Source organism: Macaca fascicularis, chromosome 7 (assembly GCF_037993035.2).
Source record: "Macaca fascicularis isolate 582-1 chromosome 7, T2T-MFA8v1.1".
Taxonomy (NCBI): domain Eukaryota; kingdom Metazoa; phylum Chordata; class Mammalia; order Primates; family Cercopithecidae; genus Macaca; species Macaca fascicularis.
The window spans coordinates 133,371,251-133,395,361 of NC_088381.1; the positions used below are offsets into that span (position 1 = coordinate 133,371,251).

Genomic DNA, 24,111 nt, shown 5'->3' on the forward strand with positions numbered 1-24,111 from the left:
ACCTGTGAGGCGGAGGTTGCAGTGAGCCAAGATCACGCCACTGCACTCCAGCCTGGGCGACAGAGTGAGACTCCGTCTCAAAAAAAAAAGAAAAAAGAAAAAGAAATTGTGATGTTTCTTTCCCATTTCAAGACCATCCTTTTCTTACTATTCTTTCTTTCCTTCAGAGCTAGGCTAGTGGGGAGCAGAATCATGAGCTTAAATTAGTGGAATGTGTGGACATTGGGTGGCATGGGGAGAAGTGTTTCAGCTTCTTTAAACTTTAATTTTCATTCTTGGGTACTTAAAGTGGTGTTTTAATCACTTGCATCTGGTTCAAGAGGGTGTCTGCAAAGCTATTCTATTGACAAAAAGCATTCACAGTATTTTCCTAGTGGACTAATATTGGGTTGACATCTATTTGCATGTTAAGTTCTGTATCGTTATCATTTGGCATTTATTAACTAGCCTTAATATACTGTGCATTAGTTGGCATTTATAGATGTTTTAGTCTCTGCTCTAGAGGAAATATCCTAAAAGGGAGCTAATTGTGGGAAATGGAGGCTTTTCTCACATACGTAGCTGCCTGGGAGCTTTCCTCTAAAGACCTTTAAGCATTGGAAAGTCATTCTTTGAGTGGTTAAGGTAGGAAATGGCAGTCGTGTAAAACAGGGCCTTAAAAACAACTGCCAGACAGATTCATGACAGTGACCCTACTGGGAATTACCAACATAGATACGATTTTCTCAAGGAGTTGGAAATCTTACTAAAATTAGAGCAGTGAAAGTGTTCCCTTCTCTGTAGAATATAAAAACAAAATCAAAAACAAAAACAAAATAAAAAATCAGTCAAACTTCTCTCCTTTTGTTAACAGAACGACCATGGGATCTGTGAATATATATGGGGAAGTCTAGTGCTTGCACAGTGAGTTAACATATAAGTAACATACATCCCATCTTCGCTTCAGGGCACAATTTTAGCATTAAAATGAGGTGGAATTCAGCTCTTTATGTCAACAGGTGAACTATAGAGCACAAAGATATTTCGTTTGTAGTCTCTGTAAGCTGGCTGAAACTGGCTTAGGGTCTGTAGCATTTTACTAGGAAAGAATGTTTGTAAGGCTGGCCTCCTGTCCCGTCTGTGCTGCTGACAGGACTCTCAAGGCAGGGTTGTCCCAGTTGTCTTTATCAGGCAGTCTACCAAGGTCAGTTGTGCAGTGTTTCTCTAGAACAGATTTCTGCCTAATAGATGAGGAAAACTTCATGGCTGTTAACAAACCCTTTGGTAGCAATGTACGTATGTATGACTAAACCCTTGTTCCTGCTATGGCCATTTAATTTTCTCTTTTGAGGGTCTTATCTGAGCTATAGAAAGTCCATCTTATCTATCATTGTTGACACTTGGATCACAGCTAGTAGTGGTTTGAGGACAGAATGTATCAATGTATCAATAGTTTCTGTCTTGTCTTGACACTGAGTAGGTATACAAAACTTAGTCAAGTCAAATCACTTCTTTACCTCAGTTTTCTCCTCTTCAAAATGTAGATAATACCTACCTTACAAATTAATGGTGAGAATTAAATGAGGAAATGTATGCAAAAATGTGTTGTGTGCCTGGTACCTCTTTGGCATGCAACTTTGTGTTTTCCTCCTTTCTTTGGCATAAGTAATATTTGGATTTCAGTGTTCGAATTCAGTGGTTACTTGGTTGTGGAATCAAATTATTTTGTCTTTCCAAACCTCGTTTTTCTCTAACATAAAATCAGTAATACACACTTTATGAAGAAGTGGTTGAAATTCAGTTCCTAGGGTAGTCTAGGAAGTTTTTCTTGAATCCTTATGTCAAATTGCTGAAAACTTGTATGAATTTGTGAGTTTTGCTGTGTAGATCTTTTGGACATGAAAATGACAATGTCTTTTTAAGAATTAAATAGTAGGAGAAATATACTAAGGGAAAGTAAGTCTCTAGAGTGTTTTCATGGGGACTCTACAGTAGCTTACTGCATTACAGTTTCTGTAATTCATTGAGATAATAGGGAAATTATGCATCCAAAGGATTTATTTACTTGAAATAGCACCTCTAGAAGGGGTATTCGTAGAGCAGTAATTTAGGAAGTGAGGCACTTGAACATACCTTTTTCTTTCTTTTTTTTTTTTTTTTAAATCTTAGGTAACTTTAGATTTTAATAAGATTTCACTATATAATGTTTTGTGGCTAGATATTGGAAAATAAATCTACTGAAAATTTCCCAGTTTAGTAATTACCAAAGAACTAATAAACCAATATTAAAGTTTAGTTACAAAATTAAAGTCAGGACTCATAAACAAATCATGTTAAATGAGTTATGAATTAAATGAATGTTATTGTTGAGTTTAACTGTGTGTCAAATCAATATAATATCTTTGACATAATCACAGTATAGAAATCAATGTATGTGTGGTACATTGTATTACAAAGGGTTACAAAGTGATGAACCTAGTGAGTTTGTGTTTTTAAGGATGTGATAGACCTATGAATTTCAATTATATTTGTTTAAATGTGAATCACTTTTATAAGCAGCAGGAAAATATCATTGCCTTTGTATTTTGTAGCAGGTGAGTCAGCTTTTGTATATATTCAGATAATTATAAATTTTAATTTATTTTGTTTTGACTAAAGTTTATGAGATAATTTAGCATATTGTTTGCTAATCACTTTTAAGTAATCTCAGTTTAGCTGGCTGTGGTCATGTGTGCCTGTAGTCGCAACTACTCTGGAGGCTGAGGTGGGAGGATCATTTGAGCCTAGGAATTTGAGGATGTTGTGTGCTATCGTTACGCTTGTGAATAACCACAGCATGGTACTCTATTAGGCAACATAGCAAGACCTTGTCTCTTATAAAAAAAGCAAAAAAGAAAAAGAAATCTCAGTTTATAATTTTATTTGACATATTATAGCTCTTTATTTGACCCTGAAAATGTTGCACCTAGAATAGCCTTTGCATGCGTAGTCCTTAACCCTGAAGAAAAGGATAAAAGAAAATAAAATAAAAACTTAGTTGAAAATCAGTAAGTGCAGACAAGCTTCTTCTGAGAAAATGGAGATGAATTTAAGTGTAAATGTTAAAGACATATGGATATGTTGATTATAGCCATCTTTAAGTGTTTTTGTTATAGGCAAACGGTTTGCAGAGTTAGAGTAAATGGATTAAAGGTATTGCTGAAATTAAAATAACTTTATTTTTCAAGTTTTTTGGTATTATGTTTGTTTTTTCAGGAAACCAGATACTTAAATATAAAACTGGGTAATTATTTTTGTAACTATTTTATTAATAATTTAATGTTAACTACTAGAAGTCTATAATTTTACGTTTAATATACAAAGTATTTGGCAAATGATTATTAAAATAATATCATAGTAATATACATCCCCCCTTTATTGTGGTAAAATATACATAACAAAATTTGACATTTAATCATTTTTAAGTATACAGTTCATTGTTATGCAACCATCATCACTATCCATCTCCAGAATGCTTTCATCATCCCGAAGTGAAACTCTGTGCCCATTACACAATAATTCCCTGTTACTCACTATCTCCCCTTTAATCACTATTCTGTGTGAATCACTATTCACTTTCTCTGTGATTTTGACTATTCTAAGTATCTCATATAAGTGGAACCACACAAAGTATGTCCTAGGACTGGCTCATTGCATTTAGCATAATGTCTTCAAGGTTCATCCATATTGTAGCATGTATCAGAATTTCAGTTCTATTTCATGCTGATTAATACTCCATTACATGTATATACCACATTTTGCTTATCCATTTATCTCTCAGTGGACATTTACATTGTTTCTACCTTTTGGCTATTGTGAATAATTCTGCCTTGAACATTGGTATGCAAGTATCTGTTTTGTGTGGTAATATATTTTTCTATATATTTTAACATAAATTTGTTACTTTAAATATTTTTACTTAAATAAGCTAGATAAATATCTGAATTTTCAGTGTTATCAGTGAATATTTATTGAATACCTTGTATATTGTAAGTATTGTGGGGATATAAAGAGTTACAATATCATGAAACTATTGTTTTAAAGAATTTACAGTCTAATAACAGTAATAGGGCATGTTTATAAAGATGCACAACCTGGTACCATATGCTTTTTGAAGCTGAAGAGATATCTAAGCTCTGATGCAAATCAACATCCTTTCTTGCCAAGATTTTTGTTTGTTATCCTGAACAGTTAGGAGGCAGAATACATGGCCATAATCAACATATGCATATTCCATTCAAGCATAGCATTTAACCTTCAAGGATGAATTTTGGGGTGATCATATCAACATGGAAATTAGATCATGACATTTATTTAAACAGTCATCTCCACGGACCTTATCTTTAGGTGACTTACTTTCCTTCTCTCAAACTGCCACCTTAACTCTGACCTCATCTCCTATCGCCCACTCCCACCTTGCACTGGGTAATTTTTTGTTGTGGATACATTTCTTATGTATGTAAACTGGCTTAAGTGCAAATGACGTAAAAGGCATAAGGAGGAACTACATATGGGTATCAAGGTTCTTTCCAGCTTTGTGATTCTAATTTAATCCCTGTGGTACCTGTGTGTTGCCAATGAAAGAAAACAGAGTTAGCATCCTTAGAGGTTTCACAGCAGATCTGCTTTGTGGTGATTTTAAAGGCTCAAACTTTGAAATAAAAGCAGTTTGGTATGTTTCAGTGATCTCTTTTTCTCCTCTTTCAGAGTAGTTTTCCTGGAAAAGCATAATAAATCTTCTATGAATTTAGTCATACCTTTGCAGTTTAATTGGACATTTAGGGTTTTTCTATGTGTGTAAGCTGGACCTTTTGAAGTTTAACACTGGAATACTAGCATGAGAGTGTTCCTACTCTTAATTTCCACTGAGTTAGACCAAAGGAAAACATATATTTTAGATTCATATTTTCTTTGAATGATGTTTTGAAGCTCAAGATGAACTTTAAAAAACACAGCTAAGCAGAGCTTCTAAAAGGTAATACTGTAGTAGTATTTTTTTCCTCTGTATTAATCTACTTGGCTCCCCATAGTGAGCTTGAACTGTGAGTGGTAAAGACTCATTACTCTGTAGGGTATCCTGGTCCTAAAAATAAAACTTCTTTCTCAAAGCCTTTGGCCTATGAATGTGATGATTCTGTAAGCCTCTTAAGAACAGGGACTGTGGCTTCATTTTTATTTATTTTATTTTTCTTATTTATTTGTTTATGAGACAGAGTCTCACTCTCTTGCCCAGGCTGGAGTGTAGTGGCTTGATCTCGGCTCACTGCAATCTCTGCCTCTTGGGTTCAAGTGCATCTCATGCCTCCACCACCCAAGTAGCTGGGATTACAGATGTGCACCACCATGCCTGGCTAATTTTTGTATTTTTTTGTAGAGATAGTGTTTTGCCATGGGCCTGTCTCAAACTCCTCTCCTCAAGTGATCCACCTGCTTTGGCCTCCCAAAGTTCTGGGATTGTAGGCATGAACTTCTGTGCCAGGCTTGTGGTTTCATTTTTGTAAAACGTTTATAGTAGAGTTGGTGCCTTGCACATAATAAAATGATCTTCTGAGGTTATGATTCCACATAAAAAATGAAAACTTAAAAAAGGAGATAATTGCAGAAGCGAAGAAAGATGAATGAACAAGGATGGCCATCCATTCATTCAACACCTAATGAAGGTCTACTCTGTATCAGACACCCCACTAAGTACTGGAAATACAACAATGATAAATTAGACTCATTTTCTACACTTAGGGAATTTAGGTTGTCTGGAACAGTGAATAGCATGTAATAGGCACTTAAAAATATTTGAATACATGAATGTCTGTTTTGTAGAAAATGATTTAGGGTATGGAACATTTTAGTGATGAAGTGGAGCATATCCCATCGTATTAGAGATAATTCATTTAAAAAGTGGAAACAAACTGTTTATTAATACAGAAAATACTTAAGTTGGTTATGGTAATACATAGAATGTAATACAGAAAAGCCCTTAAAAATAATGAGATATATATTGGCTGACACAGAAAGATATTCTAATTTACCTAATGTTGAATTAAACAGAGTTATTGAATAGGATGTATGGAATGATTTCTTTAATGTAAGGTTACTTTATATTTCTGTAAAATGTCACAAGATATGGTGGAGAAATAACAATGAATAATTCTAACAGGAGATAAGTTTTTCACTGATTTTTGCTCTATTTTTTATGTACTTCTGTGATTGTTTTACCGTGATCATGTGCTACTGTTTAAAAATAATAAAGCTGCTTAAAAATATTTCTGGATAATTTTTTTTAAAACATAATATCTGTATCTATAAATAGAGTTATTAGTTGATGGTCTGTTGTCCTGTAAATGTAAAATGTGTCATTAAAGAATTCTTCATTTTCTTTCTAAAGAAATATAGTTAACCAGAGTTCACTTTTAATGCTCAACATTTACCTTTAATGTTTATTATTTATTTTTTGTTTTTTAATATATATATTTTTGAGACAGGGTCCTCCTCTTTCACTGAGGCTGGGGTGCAGTGGCATGATCTTGGCTCACTCCAACCTCCACCCTCTGGGCTCAAGCGATCCTTCCACTTCAGCCTCCCAAATAGCTGGGGCTACAGGAGCGTGCCACTACGCCTGGCTAATTTTTGTAGTTTTTGTGGAGGCCAGGTTTTGCCATGTTGCCCAGCTGGTCTCAAACTCCTGGGCTCAAGCAATCTGGCTGCCTTGGCCTCCCAAAGTGCTGAAATTACAGGCATGAACCACCATGCCCAGCCTACCTTTAACATTTAACAGTATTTACCTGTAACACTCAGAGTGTAGTTTTAAAATAAACAATAACATTTACAAATGTGTAGTAGCAGAAATATATTTAATAATAATTTTAATTTTGTTTTGGAGGTACTTTGAGGGAGGTGTGTCTACATTATTAAATGGAGAAGAACTGAAGTTCTTAAGCTTTTTTGTATACTTAAAAACTTAATTTGGATTTAGTTATTAATAAATATTAGGTTGAACTACATTTTTAATCTAAAGATTTATTTTGGCACTCTTTTTTGCTTATTATGGCTTCTCGTTTTCTTAATGAGAGGAGAGAAGACATGTCCTTTGGGAGTCCTGGTTATGTCTAGTCAGTAGTCTTAGTTTTCACAGGATAGTAGAGAATTTTAAATTATTACTACCTATTTTCTTAATTTATTTCAATAACTTGCTGTTTTTATCAGGAAACATTAATGGACTAATCAAAATGTTCGATTCTATACATAGTTTGCTCATAACAAACTCATTTTATTAGAAATGTTATAGCATCTTTATTTTTTTTATTCTCCACAAGATCATTTTAGTATAGTTATTGGAATTTCAAATTATATGTAATTCAGTTTGAAAACTGTGTCTATGGTTCTGTTTAGTAACATTTTAAGTGATGATATTAAAAAAGGTTAACATTGCTTAGTTAAAAGTTACCATTATTCTTTCAAAAGAAAAGTTTTATTTTTCAGACCACATAGTCCTTTGAATTCTGACGTATCAAGTTTCAAACAATTTTTTTGTTTTGGGGGATACTTACCTATGAGATCTCCAGAAGTTGTATATTCAGCTATGAAAATCTTCAGAAACTGTGAGCACAAATATAAGACTATAAACCTTAGAGGATGATTTTAGATTTCTTTCTCTTTTTTACTTTTTATTTTTGAGAAAAATAAGCCTGTTCCAGTTTAATGAGTATGATAATTTGAAATCCAGGTAGAATAATGTATCTCATTTTTGTCCTCATTTTTTAAGGTGAGATAGTTTATAAAATAGAGAATAAATCATGTTGTTAGATGTTGACTCTTGTAGTATAAAAGTATGAATCTTATATAGTGATATCATTCTATTTTAAATGCTTTATATGTTTAAATAATTTATAAGAAGAGAATTATAGAAAAACAAAATGCTTGAATTAATACTGTAAACGTGAAGTTAGCATTTATAATTGATATTTTAAATTGTTACATAAAGACATGTATGAGTATGGATAAAAACATATACATTAGTATAAATGAAATTAATGGCTTCTTTTATACACTCACAATATTTATACTTTTCTTTAAGTATATTAGATGTTGATAAGTGTTCTAGAGAAAAGTAGGTACATTAGGGATGGTAATAAGGAATGTTGGAGTTGGGAGGATGCCATTTTCATATAGAATGGTCAGGGAAGGTTTCACTAAGAAGGTGGTAGTTGAGTGATGCCCTGAATTTGGTGAGGTACATAGCTGTGGTGATATTTGGACAAGTGTGTTTCTGACAAGATCAAAAGCCCTGTGTTGAGTGCAGGCTCTGCATATTTAGAAACATAAGAAATTTAATTGTGCATGGCACAAAGTGGTCTTATGTGTTAAAAAACACACAATTTTTTGGTTTCATTTTTGCTTTCCTAGTACATTCTAAGATATGCTGAAATTGGGATTTACTTGTCTTGCTTATTGTATCTTTGGCACCCACTACAGTGCCAAACACATGGCAGGCAATGTGTTATGGATGGTGAGAAAGAATTTTGGAGGAATCTTCTTTTTTAAAAAAAATAAAATTCATACTACTAAATTATTTCAAGCTGCAGAGGTCTTTAGAGATCATTTAGATAACTTTTTTGGATGTTATGCATGAGAAGACACATCATTAGAGTGACTTTCAAAAGTCACCATTAATTAGTAGCAATCTTGAGTTGGCAAAGATTTTTAGTTTCTTAGTCTAACTTTAGTCCATTGATGGGGAGATCCTTTTGTTTCCGTTGTCTGATCTATGCATGGGAAGATACTTGCTATAGAAAACCTCCTTGCTGTGGAAGACCTCCTTGCATTTGGAATCAGATTGCTTGGTTGAAATTCCTGTTTGACACTGCTAGCTTTGTGATTCTGTCCCTCTCCCGACTTTTCCTTTTGGTGCCCTGGTTTTCTTGTCTGTTAGACAGATATTGTTATTCTCTCTCTCTCATTTCTTTTTTGTTTTTGAGACGGAATCTCGCTCTGTTGCCCAGGCTGGAGTGCAGTGGCACCATCTCGGCTCACTGCAAGCTCCGCCTCCCAGGTTCATGCCATTCTCCTGCCTCAGCCTCCTGGTAGCTGGGACTACAGGCGCCCACCACCACACCCGGCTAATTTTTTGTATTTTTAGTGGAGACGGGGTTTCACTGTGTTAGCCAGGATGGTCTCGATCTCCTGACTTCGTGATCCGCCTGCCTCAGCCTCCCAAAGTGCTGGGATTACAGGCATGAGCCACTGTGCCCGGCCCAGATATTATTATTCTCATTCCAGTATTCTTTACACCATAAACATTTTCTCATTAATCTTCAAATTTACCAACTCAGAGTGTTACTTCTTTGTTTTAAAGGGAGTGATGATGAAGAGAACAGGAGTTTGAAATTAGTTGTTCTTGGGTTGTAGAAAAATTTAATTCTTAAGGTTATTTGTTAGTATGTATCAAACTTTAATGAATGAGGAAAACATCAGGAAGGCAAAAGAACTGCTTTCAAGAGTATTTGAGCATCAGGAGTTCATGTATTCATTTAGGAAAGGGATGTCAAAATAAAATTGTTTAGATACATAGAAGGCTGGTTAACTTTCTGTGTGATAATGAAGCCATATAACTTCAGGGTTAGCAATCCAAAAGGAAACTTGGATGTAAAACATTTAATTTAATTTAGGTATCATCAAGATCTTTATCATCATCTCCAATATCATAAGACATTGGATTTTATCATCTATAGGACCAAGTATATTGGTTTTATTGATTTTAGCAGATTCTAGAATCTTGCCATATGCCTTTAGACTTCTAGCTTCATGTGGATTATATTTTAAAATAACATCAGCTTTGTTATCCTGGTAGTCTCACCGACCAATATGATGTCTGAGGTATTTATTCACCTCTTTTTTCTCAATTTTCCTCTCATATGACATAACCTCTTTACACCATCAAAGCACATTGATCCTAATCGTCTGTTTCCCTTCATTTTGATCACCGTATCTGTCTATCCCCTTTACATACCAACTCTCCTTTTTTGGGGTTCTTATTTTTACTCCTGCATCTATTTTTATTTTCTTTTTTTTTTTTTTTTTTTGGCACAGAGTTTCACTCTTGTTGCCCAGGCTGGAATACAGTGGCACGATTTCGGTTCACTGCAACCTCTGCGTCCTGGGTTCAAGCGATTCTCCTACCTCAGCCTCTGGAGGAGCTGGGATTACAGGTGCGTACCACCACACCCTCCTAATATTTTGTATTTTTAGTAGAGATGGGGTTTCACCATGTTAGTCAGGCAAGTCTTGAACTCCTGACCTCAGGTGATCCACCCGTCTCGCCTTCCAAAGTGCTGGGATTACAGGCATGAGCCACCATGCCTGACCTCCTGCATCTGTTTTTACCTCCCTTACCTTACTCTTGAGCATGGCAGTGAAGGCAGCCTTGCAGTGTCCTGGGCTCCTTTCTGGTGCTGATGTTGGCTGTGGTGGCTGCTATTTTGAGGGGTATGCATGAGTATGTTGTCTCAGGAGGCTTGGTCACCTGGAGGGGAAGTTTTGCAACCAAGGTCTTTAGAGGCATGGTCAGTGGCAGCAAATCTTTAACTTCTTTTTTCATCTTTTATTTTTTGTGCTAATATTTTTAAGGTTTTCTAGGACAGTCTAGAGTAACATTTACTCGTGTGCATTCTTACCCTCATTACTAAGATGGACCTCTATTGAGTGGCTGTCTGTTGAATGTCCCAAGGATTCATTGAGGACTCTGTCTTGCTTGTGAGAACTTAAATGATTCCTGGCCCTTTGTGAGCTCTGGAAATTACTTAGCACTAACTATGTGGTGATTTTTCTCTTCCTGGAAATTGTTTTTGCTCTATTAGTTTTCACCCTATGCACATGTAGATTAGTATTGATATTCAGGTAATTTAAGGAGATATATATTTTTTTTAAATTAGGTTTTTCTGTAACTCTCTCACTTCAGGAACTTTTCCCCAAAATTCTTGTTGCATCGGCCTTTCTGTATTATGACCTCTTGTGTTTTTCAACTCAGCAATGGCACTAGATTCTGTTAGGGTTTCACCTCCTGCATACTACAGTCACAAAAGTGCTTTCAGAAAGAAATCCCAGGCAATTATAGGGCTCACCTTTTTGTTTGTTTGTTTCCCTTATTTCAGAAATCAGTTTTGAGCTGATTTTCAATGTCAGATCATCGATTGTCCAATGTCAGATACGTTGTTTGTCCGATTTTCTAGTGTTTACATTTGGAGTGTAGTTCTGGATCCTACTCCTGCTGCATGGGTGAAGGTAGAAGTCTCTTAATACTTCTAAAATTGAGAACATCCTTAGCCAGTGATATGTCTCACACATTTCACAGTGAGTTCAAATGCTGTTATATGTAAAATTTCATTTTTAACTGTTGTTTAAATTAATTTTAGTAACAACGTTTGTGTTATTCTTTCATACATAGCTGTAAGTAAAGCCTGCTTTGGCTGCTTTTCATCTAATATTAGTTACCAGTCAACTGATGTGTTAAAGTTGATACAACTGTAATGATTTATAAGAACTGAATCTTTTTGGTACTTTTATGCCCCACTGAAGATCATTGCCTGTTTTATGGTGCTCTTGCCTGCATGCTCTCACATTTGCTCTCATGCACGCTCTCTCTCTCTCTCTCTCTCTCTGTCTCCCCCCGCCACTCTCTCTCTCCCCCTCTCTCCCCAGAATTTGATGTAACAACAACAAAAACCCCATGACTCTTAGTATAGGAACTTTTTACCAATAAAAAAAGTTGGTCTTATATTCTGTCTGTTGCGATGCAGTAAAATATGGTGTAAGTTTACTACTTATTCTTTTAGATTCATTCAGGTAGCTTAAAAGCATTGGAAACTGTGAGTAGAATGCAGATATAAGTTGGTGGGAAGTAATTGAGAATGTCTCATTAAATATGACATTAAAAAAGGGCGTTTAAAAATTTTTTAAGAAAAGATATGAAGTACTCATGAAAGATTTAAATTAATGCCTCTTAGGCTTATGATTGACTCATTTGGTGACATGAGCTTCATTCTTTATTATTTAGTGCTTACAATGTTTCAGTTCCTGTACCAGGTATGAAGTGTACCATATCTGATTATTATGTCTATGCCATTCTTAAAAGAGGAACTTGAAAATCTTAGGGGAATATTTGAAGATGAGCCAGTTAATTAGCATTGTGATTTATGTATTGTGTGCCCAGGGCATCAGAATTGTACGTTGTGAGTCTTAAAAAACTCTGAAGAAATGTTTAGCCATAATTTGGGTACCTCTGAAGAGATGAGGGGTCAGGGTTGTAATTTTAGGTGAGAAAACTACAAATGCATTAATTCTGACAAATGGCCACAAAATTTGATTTCATTACCTTTTATTATTTTTAAACTATTAGTTTAGATTCGGAGGTACCTGTAGAGGTTTGTTATGTAGGTAAACTTATGGGGGGTTTGACGTACAGATTATTTCATCACCCAGGTACTAAGCCTAGTACCCAATAGTTATGTTTTCTGTTCCTCTCCCTGCTTCCACTCTCCACCCTCTGGTAGGCTCCAGTGTCTATTGTTCCTTTCATTGTGTTTATGTGTTCTCATCATTTAGCTCCCACTTATAAGTGAGAACATGAAACAGAAAACATTTGGTTTTCTGTTCCTGCATTAGTTTGCTAAGGATAATGGCCTCATGTTACTGCAAAGTACATGATCTCATTCTTTTTTATGACTGCATAGTGTTCTGTGGTGTATATGTACCACATTTTCTTTATCCAGTCTACCCTTGATAGGCATTTAGGTTGATTTCATGTCTTTGCTATTGCGAATAGTGCTTCAGTGAACATATGCATGCATGTGTCTTTATGATAGAATGATTTATATTCTTTTGGTTATATACCCAGTAATGGGATTCCTGGATCGAATGGTAGTTCGATTTTTAGCTCTTTGAGAAATGGCCACACTGCTTTCCGCAATGGTTGAACTAATTTTACACTCCCACCAACAGTGTATAAGCATTCACTTTTCTCTGCAACATTGCCAGCATCTGATATTTTTTTACTTTTTAGTAATAGCTGTTCTGATTGGTGTGAGATGGTATGTCATTGTGGTTTTGATTTGCATTTCTGTAATGATTAGTGATGTTGAGTATTGATCAATGTTGGGCTTTTTTTCATATGCTTGTTGGCTGTATATGTCTTCTTTTGAAAAGTGATCACATCCTTTACCCGCTTTTTAACGTGTTCATTTTTTTCTTGTGAATTTGCTTAAGTTCCTTATAGGTATTGGAAATTAGACGTTTGTCAGATGCATGGACCTTTACAGTTGCAAAATTTTCTCTCATTCTGTAGGTTGTTTTCTCTGTTGATAGTTTCTTTTGCTGTGGAGAACCTCTTTAGTTTAGTTAGATCCCATTTGTCAGTTTTTACTTTTGTTGCATTTGCTTTTGGTGTCTTTGTCGTGAAATCTTTCCCAGGTCATATTTTCAGAATAGTATTGCCTAGGTTGTATTCCAGACTTTTTCATAGTTTTGGGTTTTAAGTCTTTAATCTGTCTTGAGTTGATTTTTGTATATAGTATAAGAATGTGTCCAGTTTCAATCTTCTGCATATGGTTAGCCAGTTATCCCAGCATAATTTTATTGAATAGGAAATCCTTTCTCCATTGCTTGTTTTTGTAGGTTTTGTTGAAGATCAGATGGTTGTAGGTATGCAGTCTTATTTCTGGGCTGTCTGTTCTGTTCCATTGGTCTGTGTGTCTGTGTTTTTGTTGTTGTTTTGTTTGTTTGCCAGTACCATGCTGTTTTGGTTACTATAGTCCTATAATCTAGTTTGAAGTTGGGTAGCGTGATGCCTCCTGCATTGTTCTTTTTTTTTTTTTTTTTTTTTTTTTTGAGACGGAGTCTTGCTCTGTCGCCCAAGCTGGAGTGCAGTGGCGCAATCTCGGCTCACTGCAAGCTCTGCCTCCCGGGTTCATGCCATTCTCCTGCCTCAGCCTCCCGAGTAGCTGAGACTACAGGTGCCCGCCACTGCGCCCGGCTAATTTTTTCTATCTTTAGTAGAGACGGGGTTTCACCATGGTCTCAATCTCCTGACCTTGTGATCTGCCCGCCTCAGCCTCCCAAAGTGCTGGGATTACAGGCGTGAGCCACCGCGCATGGCCAGCTCTTACTATTTTGATGTGTATTCCTTCAATACCTAGTTTGTTGAGAGTTTTTAACGTGAAGGGATGATGACTTTTACTGAAAGCCTTTTCTGTATGTATTGAGATGATCATGTGTTTTTTGTCTTTAGTTCTAGTTGTGTGATGAATCATACTTATTGATTTGCATAAGTTGAACCAACCTTGCATCCCAGGGATAAACCCTACTTGATCATGGTGAATTAGCTTTCTGATATGCTGCTGGATTTGTTTTGCTAGTATTTTGTTGAGGATTTTTGCATCAGTGTCCATCAAGGATATTGACTTGAAGTTTTCTTCTCTTTTTTTTCCTTGAGGAAAAAAAGGTACTTTTTTTTTTCTTTGTTTTTTGAGCCAGGATCTCACTTTGTCACCCAGGCTGGGGTACAGTGTGCAGACATGGCTCACTGCAGCCTTAACCTCCCAGACTCAAGTGATCCTCCCACTTCAACCTCTTGAATAGCTGAGACTACAGGCATGTGCTACCATGCCTGGCTAGTTTTCTTTTTATTTTATTTTTTATTTTATTTGTAGAGACAGGGTTTCACCATGTTGCCCAGGCTGGAGTTCTCTTTCTTTGTTGTATCTCTTACAAGTTTTATATCATCATGATGCTGACCTCATAGAATCATTTAGGGATGACTCCTTTCCCCTCAATTTTTTTGTAATAGTTTTGGTAGGTATGGTACTAGCTCTTCTTTGTACATCTGGTAGAATTAGACTGTGAATCTGTCTGGTTCAGGGCTTTTTTTTTTTTTTTTTGATTGGTAGGCTATTTATTACTGATTAAATTTCAGAGCTCATTATTGGTCTGTTCAGGGATTCAGTTTCCTCCTGATCCAGTCATAGGAGGGTGTATGTGTTCAGGAATTTGTCCATTTTTTTTCTAGACTTTCTAGTTTTTTGTACATAGAGGTGTTCATAATAGTCTGGTTATTTGTGTTTCTGTCCAATCTGTAATAATATCCCCCTTTGTTGTTTGCAGTTGTGTTTATTTGGATCTTCTCTTTTTTTCTTTATTAGTCTAGCTAGTGGTCTATCTTGTTAATTTTTTCAAAAAACAAACTCCTGGCTTCATTGATCTTTTGAATGATTTTTTTTTTGTGTTTCAGTCTCCTTCAGTTCAGCCCTGATTTTGGTTATTTTTTGCCTTCTGCTAGCTTTGGGATTGATTTGCTCTTGCATCTCTAGTTCTTTTAGTTGTGATATTAGGTTGTTAAATTGAGATCTAATATATAGTTATATACACTATATATACATATATAAATATATGTTTTTAATTTTTAATTTTTTATTTTTTTGGGGCAGTCTCGCTCAGTTGCCCAGGCTGGAATGCTGTGGCACGATTTTGGCCCACTGCAGTCTCTGCCTCCCAGGTTTGAGCAATTCTCATGCCTCAGTGTCATTAGTAGCTAGGATTACTGACGTGCACCACCACCCCCAGCTAAGTTTTTGTATTTTTGGTAGAGATGGGGTTTCACTATGTTGGCCAGTCTGGTCTCGAACTCCTGGCCTCAAGTGATCTGCCTTGCCTTGGCCTCCCAAAGTGCTGGGACTACAGGCATGAGGCACTGTGCCCAGCTCTTTCTAACTTTTTGATGAGGGTGTTTAGTGCTATATATTTCTCCCATAACACTGCTTTAGCTGTGTCCCAGAGATGCTGGTATGTTGTATCTTCATTCTCACTAATTTCAAAGAATTTCTTTGATTTCTGCCTTACTCAAAAGTCATTCAGGAGTAGGTTGTTTTATTTCCATGTAATTGTATAGTTGTGGGTGATTTTCTTAGTCCTGACTTCTATTTTTATTATGCTGTGTTCCGAGAGAGTAGTTGGTATGATTTCAGCTCTTTTGCATTTGCTGAGAATTGTTTTATGTCTGACTGGGTGGTCAGTTTTAGAGTATGTGCCATGTGCAGATGAGAAGAATGTATATTCTTTTGTTTTGGGGTAGAGTTCTGTAGATGTCTTTCAGATCCATTTGGATCTATTTGGCCCAGTGTTGAGTTCAGTTCCTAAATATCTTTGTTAATTTTCTGCCTCAGTGATCTGTCTAATACTGTTGGTGAGGTGTTGAAGTCTCCCACTGTTACTGTGTGGGAGTCTCAGTCTCTTTGAAGGTTCCTAGGAACTTGATTTATGAATCTGGATACTCTTGTGTTGGGTGCATATATATTTAGGATAGTTAGGTCTTCTTGTTAAATTAAACCCTTTACCATTATGTCATGCCCTTTTTTGTCTGTTTTGATCTTTGTTGGCTTAAAATCTGTTTTGTCTGAAATTAGGATTATAACCCCTGCTTTTTTCTGCTTTCCATTTTCTTGGTAGATTTTTCTCCATCTCTTTATTTTTTAGCCTGTGGGTGTCATTGCATGTGAGATGTGTCTCTTGAAGACAGCATACCATTGAGTTGTGCTTCTTTATTTAGCTTGCCATTCTGTGCCTTTAAATTGGGGCATTTAGACCATTTACATTCAAGGTTAGTATTGATATGTGTGGATTTGATCCTGTTATTGTGTTGTTAGCTGTTATTATGCCTGCTTGTTTGTGTGGTTGCTTTACAGTGTCACTTCGTCAGTGTGCTTCAGTGTGTTTTTGTAGTGGTTGCTAATGGTCTTTCCTTTCCATATTTAGTGCTGCTCTAAGGGGTTCTTGTAAGGCAAGGCTGGTGGTAATGAATTCCTTCAGCATTTGCTTGTCTGAAAAGGATCTTATTTCTCCTTCACTTATGAAGCTTAGTTTGGCCAGTTATTAAGTTCTTGGTTGAAATTTCATTTCTTCAAGAATATCGAATATAGACCCCCAATCTCTTCTGACTTATAAGGTTTCTTCTGAGAGGTTTGCTGTTAGTCTTTTGGGCTTCCCTTTGTAAGTGGCCTGTTCTGTCTCTCTAGCTGCCTTTAGCATGTTTTCTTTCATTTCAGCCTCATGGAATCTGATGATTATATATTTCAGGCATAATCTTCTTGTAAAGTATTTTGCTGGGATTCTCTGCATTTCCTGTGAATGTTGGCCCCTCTATATACGTTCAGAAAGTTCTCATGGATGATATCCTGAAATATGTTTTCCAAGTTGCTTCCATTCTCCCCATTTCTTTCAAGGATGCCAACGAGTTGTAGATTTGCTCTCTTTACATAATCCCATATTTCCTGGAGGTTTTGCCATTCCTTTTTGTTCTTCTTCATCATCATCATCATCTTCTTTTTTTTTTTCATCTGGCTGTCTTATTTCAGAAAGCTAGTCTTGAAGTTCTATGATTTTTTTTTCCTCAGCTTCGTCTGTTTTGCTGTTAATACTTGAGATTCTCATAGAGGGTTTTTCAGCTCTATCAGATCAGTTGTCTTTTTTTCTATTCTGGCTATTTTGTCTTTCAGCTCTTGTATCATTTTATTGTGCTTCTTAGCTTGCCTAGATTGGTTTTTAGTGTTCTCCTGAATCTTGATGATCTTTTTTCTTATCCATATTCTGAATTTTATTTCTGTTGTTTCAGCCATGTCGGCCCAGTTAAGAACCCTTGCTGGAGAACTAGTATAGTCATTGGGAGGAAAGAAGACACTCTGGTTTTTTGAGTTGTTGGAGTTATTATTATTGTTATTATTATTTTTGACGGAGTCTCACTCTGTTGCCCAGAACCGAGTACAGTGGCATGATCTCGGCTCACTGCAAACTTTGCCTCCCCGGTTCACCCCTTTCTCCTGCCTCATTCTCCTGAGTAGCTGGGAATACAGGCGCCCGCCACCACACCTGGGTAATTTTTTGTAGTTTTAGTAGAGACTGGGTTTCACTGTGTTAGCCAGGATGGTCTCGATCTCCTGACCTCGTGATCCGCCCACCTCGGCCTCATGAAGTGCTGGAATTACAGGTGGGCGCCACCACACCTGGCTGAGTTGTTAGAGTTCTTGTGCTGGTTCTTTCTCATCTTTGTGGGCTAATGTTTCTTCAGTCTTTGAAGTTGCTGTCATAAGAATGGATGTTTTTTCTTTTATCCTGTTTGACGACCTTGGGGCTTTGATTGTTGTATAACATGGATTCTGTGAACTGTTGTGCTGGAGTGGCTGAGGTGCCCTCAGACTGCTAGTCACAACACTTTGATAGGTGGTGCCAGCCAAAGCACTTCATAGGGTGATAGCAGCGGGATCTATCCTTGTTCGCATGTGCCAGTGGCAGTGGCAGTGGCAGTGGCAATGTGGTGGGGTGCATGTTCATTGGCTGTAGCAGGGTGTTAGTGGGTACTGGCCTCCCTGCAGGCATTCGGAGCAATGAGTTCAGGTTTGACTCTTTAGTCCCCTAGGGCCAAAGTCTCCTATGGGAGCAAGTCAAGCCTAGTGGGTTAGGTGTCCCTGGCTGTGCTCCACTACAGATGCTCCCACACCAAACCCTCTGGGCTCTATCCTTACCACTTCTAGAAGCAGCTTTCCCTGCCAACTCAAGTGTCCATGGTGGTTGAGGGGTCTCCTCCTGCTGCGATTCCAGAGGCCTCTGGTGAGAGTGGGTTGCTCCTTGCCTGTTCAACTCACCCCCTCTGCTGGAGTCGTTGGGGACCAATAATGAGCCTCAGTGTGTGGTAGCCCCTTCCAGCTTCCTCTTTCTTCAGATCAGCCTCTGTTCTTTCCGTGCCTTCCCGCTGAAGATCTGCTAGGAGTGTGCCAGTCTTCCTGATGTCCTGGTCCCTTAGTGGGAGATGTTCCTCCTGGCCGCATCTAGTTGACCATCTATGGCTCCTGAAACTGAGGACACGGAGCAGTGAATACAGGACCCCAAGCTCTGGCTGGAGTGAGACAGAGACCTCACCACATCCCTGGAAGTCGCTACTGATATCTTTAAAAATTGCTGCTTCTAGGCCAGGCATGGTGGCTCATGCCTGTAATCCCAGTACTTTGGGTGGCCAAGGCAGGTAGATTACCTGAGGTCAGGAGTTCGAGACCAGCCTGGCCAACATGGTGAAACCCTGTCCCTACTAAAAATACAAAAATTAGCTGGGCATGGTGGCATGCACCTGTAATCCCAGCTACTCAGGAGGGTGAGGTAGGAGAATCACTTGAACCCTGGAGGCGGAGGTTGGCAGTGAGCCGATACCATGCCATTGCATTCCAGCCTGGGTGACAGAGCAAGACTCTGTCTCAAAAAGCAAAACAAAATAAAACAAACAAAAAAAGCTGCTTCTAGATAAATCCATTGAGTTTGGTGTAGCAAAAAATTATTACCCTTTAATTTTTTGCTAGCTGATATAAAATGAAGACATTTAATTATTCAAGATCTTTTAGATATTAATTATTATTCACTTGTGAGAAAACTCACATTGATACCTGGTAGTCACTACATACATTTGCCAGAGCTGCTTTTGTTTTTGTTCTATTATGGCTAAAAGAGATGGGTCTACCTGTAGTGTTAGCTAGGCAATATAGATGTACACTGTATTTCATCCTCCTAAATTGCTTACCATTGAAATTCATAGATTATGTTTGTTACTTTGGTAGTATGTTCCCTTGTAACTCTGCCCCTGAAGAGTAATAATCCCTTGGTTAGGCAAACCATGTTTCTTTGATTCATTTGAAGTTGAGAACAAGGGCTTCATCATTAAATAGATCTGTCTGTGAATCTTTGCTCTTCCTGGTTTTGTGATCTTAGGCAAATTAATTAACCTTTTGGGTTTTATCTGATATTAGCATAGTTTAGTAGTTGAGTGGACTCTAGAGCTAGCTTGTAGGGATTTGAATCCTGGCTCTGCTACTTAAAAGTATATACGACTCTGGGCAAGTTACTAAATTTTCTGTTTCTTCTTTCTTATCTGTAAATTAAGGATAATATGGGTACTTATTTATGTACTAATAGAGATAATAGAGAATGTTTATTGAGTGTTTACTATGTGCCAGATTTAAACCTGGGTAAAAGTAACATAATAAGGTTGTTGTGAGGCCTGACTGAATAAAATAAGTAAAACACTTTGCACAGGGTCCTAGTATATTTTCAGCCAATTATGTATAAAATGGGGTTGTGATAATTATAATGAAGCATATATGTCTGTGGAATAAGTATGGATCCAATATTTGTGGCAGATAAAGACCACACTGTGTAACTCCATTGATTGGGCTAATTGGTGGAGACACACAGAATGAATCCCAACATTGTGTTAGGTAACCTGTATAAAACATACTAACTTTTCTCTCCCATATGATGCGTAAGATAAGGTAGATCCAAGAATCCTATCCAATGATACTTCAAAATTGTAACCTTAGTATACCTGTTGCGTTAAAAGTATTGCTTAGAATTGGCCACACTCCCCAGATGTCCAGGGAAGTAAAAGCACTTACGGGGGATAGCTTTGACACCAGCTGTATTATATTAAAGATATGATATAAAACTTCTCTCAACATCAGTAGTGATTCTGAAGCTGTCAAAAATAGATAGGGAGTCATGATGCCCCTAAAGTACATTTCCCCTTTCCTCTATAGTAATAGAACCCTGATTTTTTTCTTTGTTTGTTTTAACTGGGTACATTGATGCCTGGAAGAAAAGGCTGTATTTCCCAGCCGTGTTATTAAATTCTGGCAAAAAAGAGATGAAAGCAGAAGTATTATGTGTGTGCTTCTAAAAGGCACTGACTCAGCTGGGAAGGCATCCCTTTTTACTATTCAGTTTTCTTCCCCTTTATTGAAAGTGTAATAACTGGAGCATTAACAATCATTTTGTACCATGAGGCAATCTTGAAGATGGAAGCCAGGCACCTAGAGTGGTGGAAGAGAAAGCTAGAAGCTTGGGTCCCTGAGGACTTTGTGCAACCATCATCTCTATATCACCTATCTCCAGACTTCTTTTACAAAAGAAAAAAACAAATCTCAATATTGCTTAAGCTATTGCTATGTTGAGAGACTGCGTAATGTTCAGAATTGTATCCCTATACCAAGAGGAAGAAGTGTAAATAATAAAACACTGTTGAGATATAATGGTTTATGTACGCAGGAGCATATGTTGTGTAAGGAGAGCTGAAGGAGAGTAGCATAAATAACTAATGAAGTGAGAAGATTGTAGATCTACTTTGATCATGCTGGTGAAACTGGAAAATTGTATTAAAGGAAAATGTGAAACTTTGGAAAAAAGGAAATATGTAATAATTCAGTGACATTCGTACAACTAGTTATCAAGTCATATTTTGTTGGATATAGGGGATGGTTAAGAAAGCTAGGGGGCACCAATCACTCTGGTCTTTGGAATATAGAATAATGGTTTTTCATATGATTCTTAGTCTGTTATGCCATTGTTAAATATTTATAACCTTTTTTTTTCTGGTAAATCATATCTTATCAATGACACTTCAAGTGTCTTATCTCAAAATGTTGGATTAATAAATTTGAAAAAAATGTTAGAAAACGTTAGCTATTTCCTGAGGGAGAGGTGGAGCCTTTACAACAAATATTGATATTCTTTTACTTGTTAATATAAGGGTGCATAATTGTCAGGGTTCTGTAGAGAAACAGAACCAATAGGATATAAATAAATAGATACATAAGAGGAGATTTATCACGGGATTATAGTCATTTAAGAAGTCCTACCATATGCCATCTGCAAGCTGGAGAACAGGAAAGCCAGTGACGTAAATTAGTCCAAGCTCAAAAGGCCAGAAAACCAGGGGAGCCCAAGGTCTAAATTCAAGGCGGAAGGCCTTTGGAGGGGATTGCTGCTGCTGGATAAGTCTTGGGGTCTGAAGGCCCAAGAATTAGGAGCTCTGATCTTTGAGAGCAGGAAGTGAAAATACTAGCTCAAGAAGAGTGTGAGCATTCACTCAACCTCAGTCTTTTTGTTCAATTCAGGTGGTCCCTGAAAGGACTGAATGATGCCTGCTCACATTGGTGAGGGCACATTTTCTTTACTCAGTCTACTGATTCAAATGCTAATCTCTTCTGGGAACACCCTCCCTGACACACCTAGAAATAAAATGTTTTACCAGTGATCTGGGTATCCCTTAACCCAGTCACATTGATATAAAAGATTGATCATTATAAGATATTTTGGTTTTCACTCACAAATCATAAAAAATATTTGTGGTTTTCACTCACAAATATAAAAATAATTGTGGGGTTGCCTGGCCTTGTGTTAAAAGTATACATATAGGAGATATTCTAGTTTTCTCTTGCAATTCTTAAAGTCAGCAGATTCTTCTTAATAATAGAAAAAAGCTGCCATTGATTCTGGTTCTGCTACTTACTGGCTTTATGACCTTGGAGAAGTTATTTAAATTCAATGTACCTTAATTTTCTTCACTGTAAAATCGGGATAATAGTACCTACTTACTTCGTAAGGGTGTTGAGAGGATTAAATATTATGATATCTGTGAAGCAATTAGAAAAGGGCCTTGCATTCAGGAAACACTATATAAATGTAATCATTATTATACTTAATGAGAGACCAGCATAATAGGAATTATTACAGTCATTTTAAAGACAAAGTAATGCAGGTTCAGAGATGTCCTGCTTGATTCTTTACTGTCCCATTTCTATATTAGCAGTGCCATGATTTAGACCTTGTTCTGTCTAACCTTAGAGCCTGTACTTTCCAAGATCTCATACCATCATCCAAAATTTCAGCTCCCTCTGTGTCCTACTGTTCACCTAACATATTATGTGTATTTGTCTTTAGCATATAAAACTGAGCCATAGTATCCCACAATGGTTGTTCCATAATTTATTTGTTTCCCTTATTTTGTGAGATATATACTCTATGCCACTAATCTGGCCTATGTATTAGTGAATTGAATACCAGCCAGTGATACCATTATGATTCTTCTTACATGCAGTAGTAAAGATTAGCCTTTAAAGGACTTTCATGCCTCTTGTATGAAGAGTGCATGTTTACTGCACTTTTGAATCCCTACTATTCTGTAGAAACAGTTTTGAATCTGTTTGAATTTGCACCTTTGAATCTACTGTTCTTCAGAAACTGTCCTCTGGAAAGATTGTTAATGTTTATTCATTATTTGTGTTGTATATAACTAGGAATTTCTTATTTTTTTTGAAACGGAGTTTTGCTCTTGTTACCTAGGCTGGAGTGCAATGACGCGATCTCGGCTCACTGCAACATCCGCCTCCCAGGTTCAAGCGATTATCCAGCCTCAGCGTCCTGAGTAGCTGGGGTTACAGGCATGCACCACTATGCCCCGCTAATTTTGTATTTTTAGTAGAGATGGGGTTTCACCATGTTGGTCAGGGTGGTCTTAAACTCCTGACCTCAGGTGATCTGCCTGCCTTGGCCTCCCAAAGTGTTGGAATTACAGGCGTGAGCCACCACGCCTGGCCATGACTAGGAATTTTTTTTGCAATCCATTTATCTCTCCTTATAACTATTACATGTTGTGTTTAAGGACCCTGCAGCTTATCAAGAGTTGACTTGAATGCAAGTTATTTCTTCGAAATTACATTTGGATGTATTTCTGAACCATCTACGTTTGACATTTTATGCACATAAAAATAAATGAGTAAACATAGGAAAATGACTTTGAATCTTAGTTCTAATTCTTCTAAGGCCTGATTTAATTTATTTTGCTTAGGATTTTGAATATAGGTATTAAATACATTTGGATAATATGTATGGGCTTATTCAACAAATATTATTAAAGAGCTTGCTCTGTTTTAGGTGCTATGTATACTCTTAGCTCTCGCTCTACTGATGTATATCTTTTAGTATAGGAAATAAGCCAATTTGTGTTATAATAGAGAATAATGAAGGAGGGTGAGTTTTTTATTAAAAAACATAGAGTGTTGTATGTAGCATTCTTGTAGGGTATTACAGTCATTCTTTCATTCTTTCTTGTTTTCAGGGTACCAGTTTTTTTTGGAGCCCACCCTCAGGGATAAATTCTGATTAGTCTAAGCTGGTAATGGGAATCTCATTCCACTTGTCAGTGATTAATTTTACAAGGGACAGGTGACTCAATCTTGG

At 36.9% G+C, this 24,111-nt stretch overlaps 1 protein-coding gene and 1 pseudogene across 22 annotated transcripts in view; one reads left to right on the forward strand and one right to left on the reverse strand.

Moving 5' to 3' along the window:
• The window catches only part of FUT8 (fucosyltransferase 8), a 342,625-nt gene that overhangs the window by 120,468 nt on the left and 198,046 nt on the right, over nucleotides 1–24,111 (forward strand). For 2 of the 22 annotated variants that reach the window (XM_065548938.2, XM_065548934.2), the window contains exon 3: nucleotides 10,102–10,220. The exons of the other annotated variants lie outside the window; for them this stretch is intronic. The gene's annotated coding sequence lies outside the window, so the exon portion shown is untranslated. The remainder of the gene's footprint in view (nucleotides 1–10,101; nucleotides 10,221–24,111) is intronic. 22 annotated transcript variants of the gene reach the window in all.
• On the reverse strand, nucleotides 9,677–19,027 carry LOC141407374 (eukaryotic translation initiation factor 1A, X-chromosomal-like; annotated as a pseudogene).